We start from the raw sequence: 19,173 nt of genomic DNA on the forward strand, positions 1-19,173 counted from the left end.
CCGGCATTTGGACGCGCGTTTGACGCGCTAGCTTTACCCCATATTCAGTAAGGGGTAATAGCGCATCGAAAACGCACGTCCAACCCTCCCCCAGATTAATAGCGCCCGCTGCATGCAAACGCATGTTGATGGCCCTATTAGTCATTCCCGCGCGATTCAGAAAGCAAAATGTGCAGCCAAGCCGCACATTTTACTTTCAGAAATTAGCGCCTACCTAAAGGTAGGCGTTAATTTCTGCCGGCGCCGGGGAAGTGCACAGAAAAGCAGTAAAAACTGCTTTTCTGTGCACCCTCCGACTTAATATCATGGCGATATTAACTTTTGGGAGGCCCCAAAAGTTAAAAAAAAGTTAAAAATAATTTTAAAAAATTGTTAAATGGGCTCACAGGTTGAAAACTGGATGCTCAATTTTGCCGGCGTCCGGTTTCCGAACCAGTGGCTGTCAGCGGGTTTGAGAACTGATGCCAGCAAAATTGAGCATCGGCTGTCAAACTCGCTGACAGCCGCCACTCCTGTCTAAAAAGAGGCTCTAGGGACGCGCTAGTGTCCCTAGCGCCTCTTTTTACCGCAGGCCCTCATTTGAATACTGAATCGCGCGCACAGGAGAGTGGCCTGTGCCCGCTCTCCCGCGACTTTTACTGTATCGGCCTGATTGTTAGGAGGCGAGGGACGCCTGTGGATGCAGAGCATGTGCTTATTTGGGAGAAGTGATGGGGGCATGGAGGGGAGTGACTGGGTACAAGGGTCATACTATGGTCATATATTCAGTGTGTCACGCATGTGAGCATCACCTCTCAGGTGTGTCCTGATAGAAAAACGGTTGAGAACCACTGGCATAGAGGAATCATTCCATTCCCTTTATCATTTTGGTCGCCCTTCTCTGCAACTTTTCAAATTCTGCTCTATCCTTTTTGAGAGGGGGCAACCAGAACTGCACACAATGCTCAAGGTGCAGTCACACAATGGATCGAGACAGATTCATTATGGTAGGTTCTGTTTTGTTTTCCATTCCTTTCCTTATAATACCTAGCATTCTGTTTGCTTTTCTGACCGCCACTGTCTACTGCGCTGAGGCTTTCACAGTATTGTCCACTGTGACTCCCAAGATCCTTTTCCAGGGTGGTGACGCCTAATGTGGAGCCCAGCATTGTATAACTATTGTTTGGATTATTCTTCTCTATATGCATCACTTTGCATTTGCCCGCATTAAATGTTATCTGCCTTGTAGATGCTCGCTCCCCAAGTTTTGCAAGATCCTCTTGCAATTCTTCACAATTGTCTTGTGATTTAACTACTTTGAACAAGTTTGTATCACTTGCAAATCCGATGACATCACTCACCACTTCCTTTTCCAGCTCAATTATAAATATATTAAAAAGCAGCAGCCCCAAAACAGATCCCTCGGACACTCCCCTATTTACTTTTCTTCATCGAGAGAAAAGCCCATTCAGTCCTACTCTCTTTTTCCTATCTTTTAACGAGTTCCCAATCCACCTCCTGCACGCCCCCGGTCCTGGCGGTGAAGATTTTGGCGGCGGCGTCACGGAGCTCCCCTCTAGCCCTTCCTCTAGGCACGCGTGCGCGCGGAGGAGGGGCACTGAATTAGGCCGCTTCCTGCCGCGTGACGTTCCGCCCCCCCCGTGGTGACATCAGACGCCGTGGGGCATTTAACCCAGGCGTCTGCTGCTTCTCGGCGCCTTGCAACCGGGTTCCTTCTGGCTCCCTAGTTGCTCCTGGCCCCGAGGTGTGCTCAGTGTTTGCCTGCCTGCCTGCTACAGAGCCTGCCTGCTTGCTACAGAACTCGCTTGCCTGCTACAGAGAGCCTACCTGCCTGCTACAGAACTCGCTTGCCTGCTACAGAGCCTGCCTGCTTGCTACAGTGGCAGGGGGCCCCTAAGGGCTCCTCCCGGGCGGGCTCCGGTCTCCGCTACAGTTCCTGCCTGGTTCCAGTTCCGAGTCCTGCCACAGTTCCTGCCTGGTTCTGGTTCCAGTTCCGAGTCTTGCCACAGTTCCTGCCTGGTTCCAGTTCCGAGTCTTGCCACAGTTCCTGCCTGGTTCCAGTTCCGAGTCTTGCCACAGTTCCTGCCTGGTTCCAGTTCCGAGTCCTGCCACAGTTTCTGCTTGGTCCTAGTTCTTCAGCCTGCTTGTCCCTGGTTCCAGTTCCACTACTCGCCTAAGTCCCAGCGGCTGGGCTCCTACGGGCTCCTCCTGGGGGAGCTCCAGCTTCCAGGGTGAAGAGCATCGTCTACGTCCTGCTAGATATCCGCCTCCCGACCTGCTCATATCGAGAGACATTAGAACTCCTTATCCCAGTCTCTTGCAGGTCGGCTCAAGGGTCCACTAAAACAGCTTATCCACAACAGCGTGCGCGTATTTTTTAAGAATCTACCCAATAGTGTATCAACCAACTCACCCTTGTCCACGTGTTTATTAACCCCTTCAAAAAAATACAACACGGTTGTAAAACAAGACAAGGCAAGACTTCCCTTTCCTAAATCTATGTTAGCTCTATCCCATAAATCTATGTCTATCCAGATGGCCAGTAATTTTGTTCTGCAGAATAGCTTCTGCCATTTTGCCTGGTACTGACATGAAGTTCGTCAGTCTTAGTTTCCCAGATCACCCTGGAACTCTTTTAAAAATGGGCATTACATTAGCATCCCTCCAATCCTCAGGTCCTGTAAGTGATTTGAATGAAAAGTTAGAGATTACTAGTAATAAGTCTGCAATTTCGTTTTTTAGTTCTTTCAGAACTATGGGGTGTATATACCAGCCAGATCCGGTGAGTTGTTACTCTTTAGTTTGTCAGTTTGCACTGTTACATCTTCCTGGCTCACATGATTTGCTTCAGTTCCTCCGAATGATTGCCCTCAAAGAATGTGTTCAGCTTTGGTATCTCCCTGATACTCTCCTGAGTAAAGGCAAAGAATTAGTTTCGTTTTTCTGTTATGGTCTTGTCTGCCCTGAACGCCCCAGTCAACAGACTCCCTCACAGGTTTCTTGCTTCAAATATACTTAACAAAGTTTTTATTTTGGGTTTTTGCTTCTCTAGCAATCTTCTCACTTCCCTTTCGGCTTGTCATATTAATTTTTTCCATCTAACTTGTCGGTGCTTATGCTCTTTTCTGTTTTTTTCATTTGGATCCACCTTCCAGGTTTGTTTTTTTTTTCATTTATATTTTATTAAGCTTTTATATTAACAAAGCACACACAGTTACCTTGTAACACAATATGAAATGGTTAGAATCAATAACAAGAGGAAATATCAAAAAAAGAAAAAAAAAACCCAAAAAACAACATCATATTGATGCTACACCATTTTAACAAAGGAAATTGAAGTAGTAAAGAAGGCAAAGAAAACAGAGAAGCATACTTAAATAAAAAAGAAAAAAATATATAAGAAAAGGCCTTAGCGATAATCTACACCCTGCAAATATAAAGTCAAGACTACTGGTCTACATGGGAAACTGGAGAGGATGTCAGATTTTTCCTAGCATCAATAAAAAATTTTAAATGCTCAGGAGAGAAGATGTAATTATTGGAATGAAATTTAACATGACACTTATAGGGGTAGCAAAGCAAAAAGGTAGCCCCTGTTGCCAACACCTCCTGTCTAAGTGCAAGAAATCCTTTTCTACACTCCTGAGTAATTCTAGATAGATCTGGAAAAATACGAGCTTTCTAGCCATGACATTCCAAATTTAAATTACGAAAATACAGAGACATGACCTTGCTTAAGTCAGCATCTAACACAAAGGAAACAAGCAAAAAACCTAATTCAATTATTTCATATCCAGACGTTGGTAGAAACTGAGGCCCATTAAAAGAAGGTGGATTAGAGCGTGGAGAAACCGGAAGAAAAATAGCCTTATTTATGGATGGTATATCTTCTGCAGAAAATTTAAGTACATCCAAAAAATATCTCTTTAAGATCATAATAGGAAGTTCTCCCATATCTTGGGGAAATTATGGAAATGTAAATTCAGACGTCTTGATGAGTTTTCAAGAAATTCAACCCTTCTAGAAAAAACTCCACGCTCTTGAACCAGATTTGACTGAATTGCAACAATATATCCAAATTCAGTTGAAAAGAAACAATTTAGGTGTCATGCTCACGAATTTTGAGATCATGGAAAGAGACCAGAGAGTCTAGTTTAGCAGTAAATGAGTCCAGCTTATGAGAAACTGCATTCAAATCTTGACTAAAGCGAGAAACCAGTTCCCAAATGGAATCCAGAGTTACTTCTGCTGGTTTAATGAGAAGTTTTGAGACCTGATGATGGGAGAGCGTAAAAATTGGGACCAGAAGCCAGAGATACCAAGCCTGCTCTCAAATCTTGAACAGGAACATCCAAAGAGGACAGAACAATCTGGGGAGATGACTCCAATCCCTCCAATGTTAAAAGCACAGACACCGACTGCTCGAAGGCCCCTTCCCATGCAGCGAACAGGTCATCCCACTATGCCACTTCAGTTGACGAGGAAATGTCGCATGTGTGTGTGCCAGAAGAAGATCTTGAACATGGGGACTGAGAGAAACCTCTTCCCCTGGAGAGTCAGTCATTCCTCCACCGGTGTTCTCAATGGGGATCGAGCCGCCCGGAGACTCAAGGGAAGGAGAAGCCAAAGCAGTGATCAGCTGCTACCATTCAAGGTTTTGGGATTCAGGGGGGAAAACCCTAACCTTGATTTTTCGTTTAGGCGCCATTAAGTAGGAAAATCAACTGAAGAAAAAATGGCTCCTAACACAGCCATCTTGCCTACCTGTACTTTGCCTTCCCACTTTCCAGTTTTTGAAAGATGCCATTTTGGCTTTAATGGCCTCTTTCACCTCTCCATTTAACCATGCTGGCACTTGCTCAGCCTTCTTCCTACCTTTTTTAATGCATGGAATACATCTTGTCTGGGCTTCCAAGATGGTGTTTTTAAACAGCCTCATGCAAACTTTTAACCTCTCTAACTGCTACTTTCAGGGTTTTTTTCCCCCCTAATTTCCTCATTTTCTCATAGTTTATTTGTTTAAAGTTAAATGCTACCACAAAAGTTTTCCTTAATGCCCACCCTTCAATGATTATGTTAGATTTAATTACATTATGATCACTGTGATCAAGCGGCCACATCAGTGTTACCTCTCGCACCAGATTGTGCATGGTAGTGAGGATTAGATCTAGAGTATTCTCCCCTCTTTTCGGCTCCAGGACCAGCCTGCTCCATGCAGCAGTCATTTATAGCATCCAGAAGCTTTCCCTCTCTAGCATGCCCTGATGAGACATTTACCCAACCAATATTGGGGTCATTGAAATCTCCCATTGTTATAGCATTGCCTGATTTCCTAATGAAACATGCCCAAGAAGTTGGACAGACTGAATTTTCACGTTACTATGCTGCAGGCTGGTCAAGGAGCGGTATAAAGGGGCTGGAGAGGAGGGGAGATTGGAAGGGGAGGTAGAAGGAACTGCCTCCTTTGCTTTGTTTAAAAACAGTGTCATCAGTGCAAACAGGATCCGCCCCCTGGTGAGCAAGAGGAGGAGCTGTGTATCAGTTTCCATGCCCATCCCGACTCCTGCACGGATATCCTCAATTGTTCTATTCATTTCTGAGCTCGGAAATACTACTTCTTGCTCGTTGCCTTTATTTATTTAGTACATTTGTATTCCATTAATCCACAAACATTCCACAGTGGGTCACAGCTGGCAATACCGAGCAGAGCTAGGACCAGCCTTTTCTGTGCCCGGGGCAGATATTCAGAATTTCGCCCCCTACCTTTCACTTCCCAGTGTCTGCTCTGAAACAGCACTTTCTCCTTTAGCAGCAAAAGCACAGCTCTCCGTACAGGGGTGGCAGCTTCCCCAGACCCAGCAATCCCTTTCTCTTCCCTTCCCTCCCCTTCCCCTGTATCCTCCTCTCCCCCCACTCCACTTTCTGCCCTGAATCCCACTCTTTCCCCCCACTCCTCGTCCTAGATTTTCCTCTTTATCCCCCCTCCCCACTCCTTGTCTTGCTTGCCCCCTTTCACCCTCACCCACCCTCTGCCCAGCAGTGGGAGTCCTCTCTCCCCCACCTACTCCTGCCCCCTCTCTTTTTTTGCCCTCCCCCAATCTCCCACACAGCAGCAGTCCCTTCTTTGGCTCTCCTCTTTACCCCTGCCAAGCGGCAGCCCCTCTCCCCTCTCCCTCTTTCTGTCTCTCCTCCCTCCTAGGCTCCTCGGGCTTTCTGCAGTGACAGCAGCAAGAGCTGAAAAAACATCAACCCAGGGCCAGCGAGCCCTGAGGCAGCCCCTCCCCCCCCCCCCTCCCTCTCTCCCGCACAAGCAGGACCCTGAAAAGAGGAGTGGCTGGGGTCCCCCTGAACAGGTGTGGGAACCACTTCCCTAGGTCCTTCAGCCTCGCGCCCCCTCCTCAATTAATTTTCAGACTCACAGGCTCCCCCCCTGAGTTTTTATCATTAAACTCAACCATCATTGTGTCCCCACCACAAACCTCCCCAGAACAATCCTGTAAAATCACTACCTGGACATCATACTTGAAAATATTAAACTTTGTTTTGCAAAATATGTTTCAGACAGAAATCACATCACAGTGTCTGATGAATATGTGATCAGCGGTTTTTGAAAACAGACTGCAAAAAAAAAAAAAAGATCCCAAGAAATACCTACATTTATCAATTAAAATATATGCACACTACATAGACTGAAGACAATCTGAAATGACTGGCTGGGCCGAACTGGAATTTTTTTCCCTTTACTACTCACCATAGAAAAAGCATTCAAATTATGTTGTCACTTCAGTTTTTGTGACCCAAAGTCCCTCCATTACCAGGCGCTTTGTGACGTAGTCACTCTGACCCTATATAGCAAGCCTGCCATAGCAACACAGCATCAGCTCCCAGAACTCAGACGGCAACCAACCTGCAGGAAAAGGCAACACTGCAAATATTCCACCTAAAACACCAAGACACCTTCTAGCGGGAAAACAGAACATAAGAAACTAGCAACTGTACCCGTTCTACGCCCGGGCGGCGAGCCTTTTTATTGGCACATCTGCTCTTGTTTTCAGCAGAATTTCCCTAGAAATTCACTGTAAGAGAGAGTGTCCCTTCCACATACACACACCCTCATACAGGCTCCCTCACTCTCTGGCACACACACACACACATCCCCTCATATAGGCTCCCTCTCTGAAACCCACACTCAAGCATCCCGCGCACTCCCCCCTCTTACCAACCAAGCTGTCTCTCACCCTCCCCCACACCCCCTCTCCTCTACCACACACACATTCTCTCTCACCGGCATCCTCCTCCCCTCATATAGGCTCCCTCTCTGAAACCCACACTCAAGCATCCCGCGCACTCCCCCTCTTACCAACCAAGCTGTCTCTCACACTCCCCCACACCCCCTCTCCTCTCCCACACACACATTCTCTCTCACCGGCATCCTCCTCCCCTCATATAGGCTCCCTCTCTCTGAAACCCACAGTCAAGCATCTCCCCTACCCACCCACCCTTGCTCTCTCTCACACCCTCCCCACCCCCTCTCACCAACCATGCTCTCTGTCACCCCCCCCTCACACACACATTCTCTCTCACTGGCATCCCCCCCCCCATGCTCTCTCTCACCCACCCCTCCCCGGCACACATTCTCTCTCACCGGCATGCAGCGGGACCCGCGCCGTTCGCGGCGAAGATGAAGGCCCGCCGCGCTGTTTGTGGCACACGGGCCTTCCATTTTCGCCTTGAGCAGAAAATAGCAGCGGAGACCCCGGTATGCCACGAACGGAGCACGTCCCGCGGCACACGCTCCGTTCGCGGCGATGTTGAAGGCCCGGGCGCACCGATCACAGCATACGGGGGCCTTCCCTTTTCGCCGCGAACGGCACGCCGGGCCTTCATCCTCGCCACGAACGGAGCGTGTGCCGCGGGACGTGCTCCGTTCGTGGCATACCGGGGTCTCCTCTGCTATATTCTGCCTGTCCAGCGATGGCCTCTGTCCTTCGTACCTCTGGCGTATTTGAGCCTCCAAGGCGACCAGGGAGTCACCTGCGCCATCTATCGGCGGGCTGGGGAACATGCGTGAGCACTGACGGACATACTACTAAGCCCGATATATTATGGTTGCCACACTGGGTTAGACCAAGGGTCCATCAAGCCCAGCATCCTGTTTCCAACAGTGGCCAACCCAGGCCATAAGAACCTGGCAAGTACCCAAACATTAGATAGATCACAAGCTACTATTGCTTATTAATTACCGTCATAGCAGTTTATGGATTTATCCTCTAGGAACTTATCCAAACCTTTTTTAAACCCAGTTACACTAACTGCTGTAACCACATCCTCTGGCAATGAATTCCAGAGCTTAATTATGCATTGAGTGAAAAATAATTTTCTTCAATTTGTTTTAAATGAGCTACTTGCTAATTTCATGGAGTGCCCCCTAGTCCTTCTATTATCCGAAAGAGTAAATGACCAATTCACATTTACACGTTCGAGTCCTTTCATGATTTTGTAGACTTCTATCATATCCCCCCTCAGCTGTCTCTTCTCCAAGCTGATCAGCCCTAACCTCTTTAGCTTTACCTCATAGGGGAGCTGTTCCATCTCCTTTATCATTTTGGTTGCCTCTTCTCTGTACTTTCTCCAGTGGAACTATATCTTTTTTGAGATGTGGCAACCAAAACTGCACACAGTATTGAAGGTGTGGTCTCACCATGGAGCTTTACAGAGGCATTATGACATCCACCATTTTATTCGCCATTCCCTTCCTAATAATTCCTAACACTGCTTTTTTGATCACCACAGCACACTGGGTCGACGATTTAAATGTATTATCCACTATGATGCCTAGATCTCTTTCCTGAGTAGTAACTCCTAAGATAAAATCTAACATTGTGTAACTACAGCAAGGGTTATTTTTCCCTATATGCATCACCTTGCACTTGTCCACATTAAATTTCATCTGCCATTTGGATGCCCAATCTTCCAGTCTTGCAAGGTCCTCCTGCAATTTATCACAATCCGCTTGAGATTTAACTAGTCTGCATAATTTTGTGTGATTCACAAATTTGATCACCTCACTCGTATTCCTTTCCAGATCATTTTTAAATGTTTTAAAAAGCACCGGTCCAAGTGCAGATGTCTGAGGCACTCCACTGTTTACATTTTTCCACTGTGAAAACTGACCATTTAATTCTACTCTCCAATTCCTGTCTTTTAATCAACTTGCAATCCACAAAAGGACATCACTTCCTATCCCATGACTTTTTAGTTTACTTAGAAGCCTCTCATGCAGGACTTTGTTGAACGCCTTCTGAAAATCCAAATAAACCACATCTACTGGTTCACCTTTGTCCACATGTTTATTAACCCCTTCTAAAAAATGTAGGAGATTTGTGAGGCAAGACTTCCCTTGGGTAAATCCATGTTGGCTGTGTCCCATCAAACCATGTCTATCTAAATGTTTTGTGATTTTATTCTTTATAAGTTTCCACAATTTTTCCAGACACTGGCTTATCAGTCTATAGTTTCCCCAATCACCCCTGGATCTCTTTTTAAATATAGGGGTTACATTGGCCGTCTTCCAATCTTCAGGTACATTGGATCATTTGAATGATAGGTTACAAATTTTTAGAAATAGTTCTGAAATTTCACAAGGAGCAACAGTGGGATTTGAACCATGGTCTCCTGGTTTGTAGCCCATTGCTCTAACCACTAGGCTATTCCTCCCTCCCTTCTGATATTAGCCTACATTCTGCTTTTCAGTAGACAGGGATAAACTGGAATCTTTTAGCTCAGGTGAGTTTTTAGTTACAGGCACTTGGACTACTTTTCTTATTATTGGAACCTCACTGTTGGGATGCCCTAATTCTAATGCATCATTAGTATCCTTTGAAGATACCTCTCTCCGAACCATGCGCTGCTGAGCGACTGTCGGCTTTCCCCTTTGTTCTAGTTTAAAAGCTGCTTTATCTCCTTTTTAAAGGTTAGCGCCAGCAGTCTGGTTCACCCTGGTTAAGGGGAGCCCATCCCTTCAGAAGAGACTCCCCCTTCCCCAAAAGGTTCCCCAGTTCCTTACAAAACTGAATCCCTCTTCCTTGCACCATTGTCTCATCCACACATTGAGACTCCGGAGCTCTGCCGGCCTCTGGTGACCTGCGCGTGGAACAGGGAGCATTTCAGAGAATGCTACCCTGGAGGTTCTGGATTTAAGCTTTCTACCTAAGAGCCTACATTTGGCTTCCAGAACCTCCCTCCCACATTTTCCTATGTCGTTGGTGCCCACATGTACCATGACAGCCGGCTCCTCCCCAGCACTGTCTAAAATCCTATCCAGGTGACGCGTGAGGTCCACCACCTTCGCACCAGGTAGGCATGTTACCAGGCGATCCTCACGCCCACCCAGCTGTCTACATTCCTAATAATCGAATCACCAACTATGACGCCAACCTAACCCTTCCCTCCTTGGGGACAGGCTGGACTACTACAGATCATTCCACAGAGCCTGCATGCTAGCAGAATACTTCACCTCCAAATATAGAACACAGCCTTGCCAAATACAGAATAAGGAATAACAAATTAGAAACAGAATACGCAGGTAAAAACCGGAATTCTTCTTTGTTCAGCTGTCCTCTCTTCCCATCCTGTTCCCTGCAGGTAGGAGGAGAGGGGGGAAGAGGGGGCTGGATTAGGGAGGGTTCTTCTTTGCTTTGCTCTGGACTTCATCTACTCCAGGCTCTTATCCACTCCCAACCAGTTCCTTGCAAGCTGCCTGAGAGGAGAGGGGCTGGAGTAGGAAGCAGGGGGCTGATCTCTGTTGTATGAGATTTTGGGCATTGGCCAGTAGAGTCATCGGGGCAGAGCCTTGTGTGCTTGACAAGCCACCCCCTCTCGCCCCCGCCCCAGTGCCGGCTCTGACACATAGCATATAAAATCAAAGACAGACACCAGCACATAAACCGGAAGCTGGATGAATCAAGCTTTATGCACTTAGTACCCTATGAAAATCCAAACTCAGAACTTACCCTCACTCTCCTCCCAAGGGTTAATTTCTCCCTTGGGATCTCCAGGAACTGGTGGGTTGCACAGCGATTGGTATAACGCAAGTATAGTACCCAGCAATTATATCATGGCCTCCTGTGTCCATTACTACACTGGAAAGCTGGCAGTGCAAGCATCTGGGTGGTCTCATTCCACTTGAAAAGAGCCCAGCCACTGAAAACATCATAATGACTTTGGTATACATTTACCTCCTCGGGTGAAAGGAGTCAGTGGAACCTGTTTTCCCTGTGCAGATGGAAAAATAAATACGATTAAGGCTGCACAAAAATAAGTGTAATGGGAATCGGTTTACAAGAATGGAAGCAAAGCAACTGTCTCTGCATGGCGTGCTTCATATCACAGCTACTGTAGCTCAAACTTTCTCCTAGGTAGCTAACACAAAAAGGAAATGAAATAGCATGGGTGTGAAATTTGCTAGCAGCAGCACCAACCATCAAGGCTTCAACCGTCCTGGTGCTAATTCAACCGTATCTTGTGTCCAACATATGTGCATGTATTTTTCCAGGGATTTGCATGCATCTTTAATACTCTTGCAATATTTCTTATTTCTATAGCAAGCCCAGAGGTATACAACATTCTACAGATACTCACAAGCAGCAGTCTCTCTTCCACGGAGCTTATAGTCTAGTCAAGGTACACGGTCAAGACAAATAGCAGGCTTCTGAAGATTTCTGGCAGCAAACTTGGTTCAAATCAACAAGGCTGTGATCAGATAAAGAGCCAGGGGTAAAGGTGTAAAAGCAACCTCAAAAAAGGTAGCTGTCTTAACCGTTTCATGAATGAATATGGCCAGAGAAGGAGTATGATGCAACAACTTACGAAGACCAGAGCAGACACATGGTGTGCCCGATTGCTAAGAAAGCCTTTATGAAGCACCAACCTGTTGTAATTCAACAAGAAAAGTGATAAAAAATTAATACGGTTCTCACAAGGTATTGAAAAGATTCAGCAGATAAAGCAATTTTAATAGATTACAAATATTGTCTTTTCAAAATACCTGTTTTCACCGCCTCGTACATGTACAGTTTGGAACCTTGGTCTATAAATAATTAGAACAGCCATTCCTTCATCAAAAAGAAAAAGTTGTTGGAGATGTATACTATGGTTGATTTTATCAGTGGGCAAATATGCATCCACCATCAGACTAGTAGTGCAGGCATAGTTGAGTATGAAAAGGCTTTGGTGAAGTTCCTGGAAGAAAAGTCCATAAACAATTATTAGCCAGAAAGACCCAGGGAAAGCCACCACTTATCCCTGGGAGTGAGCAATGAGAAATGGATCTACCAAGTACTTCCTAGAGATCCATATTGGCCATTGTCGGAAACAGGCTGATGGACTTGATGGACTTTTGCTTGGTCTGATCCAGCATAGCACCTCTTGCGTATCTTCATGGTTAACTGTACGGTTTCCAAGACAGCCAATGTGTGCACAGGAGAACACGTACCATGCACGATAAATTTGCTTCTATATCAGTAGATTACACAGACAACATGAAGCAGAAAGTTGCTTTTACAGCTTACTGGGAAGCAACCATGTTTCTCTAGTTTCTTAGTATGCATTTGGACATTGATAAGAGGAAAAAACTTGGGGGCCAGTGCAATACCATGCGCATGGCTTAACAAGCGATTGGATGTACGTCCATAACCCCCGATGCAATACGGCGATTAGCGCGTCCAAACCTCAGTGTAGCTAATAGCGCTCATCCCATGTAAATTCCATGTAGATGGGGCTATTAGCTAATACCTGCGATGCAAAGAATTTCCTGCACAGCCAATGTGCCCATTGCAACACAGCAAATTTTACGCCAGCCCAGGGCTGGCATAAAGATGTCATACTCAAGGGCTCATTGATAAAAACAGAATATAATGCTTCCTGTGATTCCTCCTATTAATATCATCACGATACTAAGTAGAAGGAACCACAGAAAGCACATTCTGGTAAAAAAAAAAAAAAAAAGGCTCGGGTGAAAAAAAACAAAAAAACTCTGGGTGCCCAATATAAACGCACAAGATACATGGTCCAGGCCATGTATCTTGTGCGTGGATATTGTGCCAGTAGCAGGAGAAAACAGATGTTCGTATCTCTGAAGACTCCCTTCTAAGACATTATCGCAGGTACGGAGATCGTGAATTATATTTTCAGATTGCAGATAGGAACCGGTACTCGCTCCACGAGGGCCCATGTTCCTAAAATCCTTTATAGACTCTCTTCCATTCAGCCTGTGTGTTTGTTTCATATTCCAGCCTAGCCGGTGGTTCCTCTCAGGATCTCCTCCTGGGGGCGCTGTCATCTGCCATCGGCCCAGGGATTCACCATTTCCTCTAAGTGGTTATTCCTTACACTACTAGCAGTATCTTACAGACTGCCACTCTGTAGGAGCCAACCACTACAGATCATTAATCCCGCTTACGGATTATTATATATTGCTAGCTCTTTCCCGTGGAGGAACAGCATTGAACAGATTACTAACTCCATAGCAGATTGGTACAGACTGCCATCTCCCTGGCGGACCTATTACAGTTTGCTAATTCCTTAGCAGATATCTAACAGATTACTAACTCCTCCTTCTATGGGAATTGCTAGCAGCTTCCGTAGCGGAAGCGTAATAGATTGCTATCTCTGTAGCGTAGTACACTAGATAGCTAACTCCGCCCTCCTGGCGGGGTGATCACTAACAGGTCACTAACTTCGCCCTCCTGGGGTGAGCGATAACAGACTGCTAATTCCTTAGCAGATCCGGAACAGATTGCTAACTCCTTAGCAGATTCAGAACACAATGGAGGACCCTGGAGATCTGTGTGACTCCAGATCTGCATAAAACTTAGCCTCAAAAGGGGTCTGCTGCAAATCTTGGGGAAGGTAGGGCTGGGTTTTCTTCTCAAAACTATTTTAAAAGCAAGGGAATTTTGAGTGTGATTTGTGATCTGAATACAAAAGGTATGCACATTGACTCCATCTTCATTGGATTCTAGTTGTAATGATGCAAAAATCTTCTCGTGTCTAGCTGTGATCTAACCATTCATTTTATATTTTTTAAATGCATTTCATTCAACAGATTCATCAAAGCCGTCAATGTCACATGTGGATCCTTAATGATGCAACAAATTCGGCAACATTTCTTTCTTCATGGTAAAAAAAAAAAAAAAAGGCTTTTCTGTTTTCTAGGGCTTACACATTGTTCTTGTGAGTCACATAGAGGCTGGTTGCGGAGACAAGATGATGTGGCATAGCAAACTATGCTCTCAAACACCCAAGGTAAGAATGTGACGCATGGCAGGACAGAGCGGAAAGAAAGCCGGTAATACAACACTCACCCTTATTACTGACATCTCCCTAGTATGCAAAGGTTCTCTGATGACAAGTCAGATTACTAAGGAGAAGGCAGCATGGCATTTATCCAGCAAAGTATCACATACTACAGAAAATCAGCAACCAGTTATAGAGCCAATAGGTTATAGGAACACGTCCAGCAAGCTATGCAAATATTCCCAGTGCTGTAGCATGTCGGGGATAATTTGCATGGAGCCCCTCCCTCACAGATGGTGAACATGATGGAAAATGTGAGTGACATTCAGAGAGCAGTGGCTGAATTGTTGGACACTTGGACTGGAGGTGGGGATTGATGTACAGTTTGGCAAAACCAGTAAGCACGCTCGCAATAACCATGCTACTCCATACCAGCTCCGCAGAATGACCAATGCAAACTGTGCCGCATTCATCTCAAAAGCCTAGTGCACGACTCTGGTGATTTACCATGCGATGCGCAGCTGGGTGTTGCTTCCACCATCACTAGGATGTGAACCCCTTTCTATTTATTAGGTTTGCAATGCTGCCAAGCAGGAGGCCTGGGTCTGACTTCCTGGCCTGCTCCTTCGGCCAGCTGGGAATGGGAAGGTGGTAGAGGCAGTGCTCAAGCCTGCAGGTGGGGTTTGGAGGACGGAGGCCGTCTCACTAATTGCACAATGGAAACTTCTAGTGTCCATACCCGGGGGCTCTGAAATAGCCCCTACCCAAGCACTTTCGTACTGAAGGCTGGGCAAGGTGTGATGGGAGTGGTTAAAACATGGGAGGGGGAAACCAGGTAGCTGCAAAAAAGGGAAAAAAAAAAAAAAAGTGGTTTCAACGGGCCTAGAAATCCATAAAAGTCGTAAAAAAAAAAATGCTGGAACAAAAGATTAAAAAAAAACAAACAAACGTTATTTGGTTACCCGATTTTGCAACTCACCTTTGGCCCAGGCTACACTAGTTTTCATTCTTAGCCTCGTGTAGAGCATGGGTACCATCCCTAATGGATGACTCCGGGCACCCCCCTGCAGAAGAGACTGCATAACATGCCGGCCAGGACCTGTTCTGCCATCACTGCAGGAGGCGGCACCAGTGATGGCGTCTCGGAGCAGGCTCCAGGGCACAGGAACATGTTCCAATAAGGAAGCCTGAACCCCTCAGTCTTGAGGGAGCTCTTGCTGAAGCCCTGAGGGGGTGAAAGCAGGACTTTGCCGAGGGTCTGTCTAACTTGCAGAACTACTTTGCTTGCTGAAGGGAATGTGATGGGCACGCGCAGGTTATAAAATCCAGTTCCCACGCGTGTGCATGGGCAGGTGGGTGAGCTCTTCTGCACACAAGGGGGGGGGGGGGGATTTTTGAAATTGTGCGTGGCGACACAAATTGCCTTATTCCCAGTTCCCTGCACCTCTACCCGACCTTCCTATCTTTTCCCCTCTCCTCCCCGACCCCTAAGACTTCCCTAACTTTTCTAAATTCTTTTGTCTTTCTAATTACACACGCTAACGAGCAGACGTAAGTTCCGCGCACTGGCCAGCTGCCGGTGCGTGCTTCCCCGGGACAGGGCCTAATGGCCACTGTCCCGCCCCGCCCCTCCCTGCTCAGACCACGCCCCCCCCCCCCCCCCCCGGCTCGCCCCTTTTCCCTCGGCCAGCACTTCTGCGCGTACCGGGGTTTACGCACGTGGCCGGGCCCGTTGTAAAATGCGCACAGCGCGCGCAAGGCCCTGGCCACGTGCGTAAACCCCGAAATTGTACGCGCGTCGCCCTTTTAAAATCCAGGCTATATCATTTTGTTTGGGAGTGTGAAAGAGCTTTGAAATATAATGTTTTCTGTTTAGGAAGGTGTTAGAGCTTTAAATATATATTTTCTGTTTGGGAGGGTGATAAAAGCATTGAAGTACATTATTTGCTGTTTTGGATTGTGATACAGTTTTAAAATATAATATTTTTATGTTTGGGAATGTGATACAGCTTTAAATTATATTATGTGCTGTTTGGGAGAGTGATTGATCTTTAAAGTATATTATTTTGTGATTCATGGTGTGAGGAAGTTTTAAAAGCTTACTATTTGGCTGCTTGAGAGTCATGGAGCTGTTTCCTTGTAGCTGAATAAGGTTTATTTGTTTGACATGAACTGCGTATCATCAAAGGACTTGTTTGGAGGGCCACTGGAATACAGATAAATAAGAAGGCAAGAGGAGAATAAACCTCAGTATTGAGGGAGCGGCTGCTGAAGCAATAGCTGGTGAGAGCGGGACTCTGCACTGAATAAAAACTGGGGTCTAACAAACTACTTTGATTGCTGAAGTGGGTGTAGTTGAACTTTAAAGTATTATCATTTCTGTTTTAAATTATATTATTTTCTGTTTGATAGTGTGATAAATTTGTAAAAGTATATTATTAGAGAAATTACTTACCTGATAACTTCGTTTTCCTTAGTATAGAGAGATGGGTATGGTGTACTCCTGATAGCAGCTGGAGACGGATCAGATTTCAATCTGACGTCAGCCCTAGTACATATACCCCTGCAGGAAGTGCAGCTCCTCCGTATTTTCCCTCTCCATAGCAGAATTGATTGTTTTGGGGTTTTTTTGTTTTTTGTTTTTAACTCTTTGTTTGAGAGTGTGTTAGAACTGTTTCCTTGTTTGTTTTTCCCTCCCACGTCTCAAATCTACATTTATAAGACTATTGCCCAATTAAGGGCAGGGAAGATATTTACATAATAGGAAGGAACTAGCGGGGTCAGCAAACTGGGGGGGGGCAGAGGCTTGGACAACCCTGAAGGGTGGGCCCAATGAAAGGGGGAAAAAAATGGCTCCACTGTCGAGTCAGTGCCATGGAGGCACTGCAAGAATGTACCGACCTCACTGTAAGCGTTATACGGGCGCAAGCTGACAAGGCAAGGCACTTCATAAAGTTGTGTATGCCAAAGTCATTTATGACAAGTTTCATGCACACTTGAAGATTATAATCAGTGCTCACCTTGTAGTTTGGCTTTCCAGTATGATATCACAGTTGTCCCCAATATATTGTTTTAGGAATTTTTTGTATGCATAATCAAAGACGCTCATCTCAGACAGGCTGTGCTTAGGAAGGTCTGTCCTGGATGCTGACACTGGCTCAGTGTTTCAAATCCATTTTACATCTTCGAGAAGACGTTGTTACAAACAGCGCAGTCGGCTTGAACTCGAAAAGAGGCCATGGCATCTCCCTTAATAGAACGGCTCCCTTTCTTAGGATCTTTTTGATCTAGTGCTGTAAGCGTGCCATCGCTTGCCTTCCGTGTGCCTCTTTTGGTGGGGGTCAGCAGCACAGTGGGACGTGGGAGGAGCCACTGCAGGGTTCCACATCCTGGGAGGAGCTCCTGCTGCAGCCGCTGCCAGGCCTCTACCCCGCCCTGGGGGGAAAAGAAACAGTGACATAAGAGAGGGGAATGGGCAAAGAGGCCAGAGAGAAGAAGGAGTTTCGATGGGAGAGAGAGGGAGGAACAAGTGACAAGGGAGGGCAAAGGCAAAAAAAAAGTAAATAAGCTCAATAAGCAAATCAAAATATGAGGGCATTAAAAACGATGAGCAAACTACGAAAAAGACAAAAATAGAGAGAAAAATGTGAGAACAATTTAAAAAAAAAAAAAATTAAATTCAAAAAAGTTGGGCAGGGTGAGAGGAAGTTTTTCTCAGCCCCTAAAAAATTTTGGCTGGCCCCTATGTTCTTTTGAAAACGTTTTCAGCCCTTCCCATTGTGGTGTGTGGCCTGAGTGTGTGCAGTCGCTGTTTCTGTGTGTGATGTGGGCTGTCTGCCGGGGCTGTGGTCTGCCTTTCATCAAATCAGAGGTGCCGTGCAGGAGCGATACGCTCCACTTTCACCACTCATTGCTAATGCTAAGCTTGCCCAAGTTACTTTTTCTGTTGAGACCATGTCGTGGACGGCATTGGGACTGCGGTTTTAGGGACAAATTTGGGAGGGCGAGATTTTTAAAAGTTTTCAACAACTGCAGGAAGATTTTGGACTACCAAGTCATACCAAGTATCTGTATTTTCAGTTGAGAAGAGATATTTTTAAGGATCCTATGGGTCTGACCTCTTTGAGACAAAGGTCGAGAATGGGAAATACTCTGACTCAGTCTGCTGAGGCCCCCAAGCTCATCACACAGTTTTATCGCTCATTTCTTTATAGTAACGATGAACAGGAGACTTGTCCCGATTTAATAGAGAAATGGAATGCAGATTTGAATACAGATTTTGACAATCCGTTGTTGCTTTGGAGATCCATAAATAAATTATCTATTTGCAATAAGAATCAGGAGCTAATGTATCAGCTTTTACATATTCATATGTGCTGGGGGTGTGGAAAGATATAAGGATTTTGAGAACAGATTCAACAGATAATCATTGGTATAGTGGGGACTAATATTTGGCTCTTACCTCAATTATGTTTATTAAACTGCTGGGATGCACTGGAGTTATCAAAATCAGATAATGGTTAATATCTCATCTGCTACAAGCCGAATGCTTGGCTATAGCGCAATTTTGGAAAACATCACCAGAGGTCTGGCGCAACAAAGTTGTGGAGTTGGCCACCTTGGGAGCGTATCACCTTTTCTTTAAAATCTAAACTGGAGGCTTATGACAATGGCTGGGGAAAATTTTGGAAATGGCATAATTCAAATTAGAGTACTAAATATGATAGTTAACTGCAAGAAATTGTTTGTTTGGTTTTTTTTTTTTTGCTGTAATGCTTGGGGAGTTTCTGTATTAATTCATTATTTAACCAGGTATGTATGTTGAGAAAGGCCGTCATGGATCATGTTTATGGTCTTGTACTTCTATTAAAAATAAAA

The sequence above is a fragment of the Rhinatrema bivittatum genome, chromosome 7, assembly GCF_901001135.1.
Source record: "Rhinatrema bivittatum chromosome 7, aRhiBiv1.1, whole genome shotgun sequence".
Classification (NCBI taxonomy): Eukaryota; Metazoa; Chordata; class Amphibia; order Gymnophiona; family Rhinatrematidae; genus Rhinatrema; species Rhinatrema bivittatum.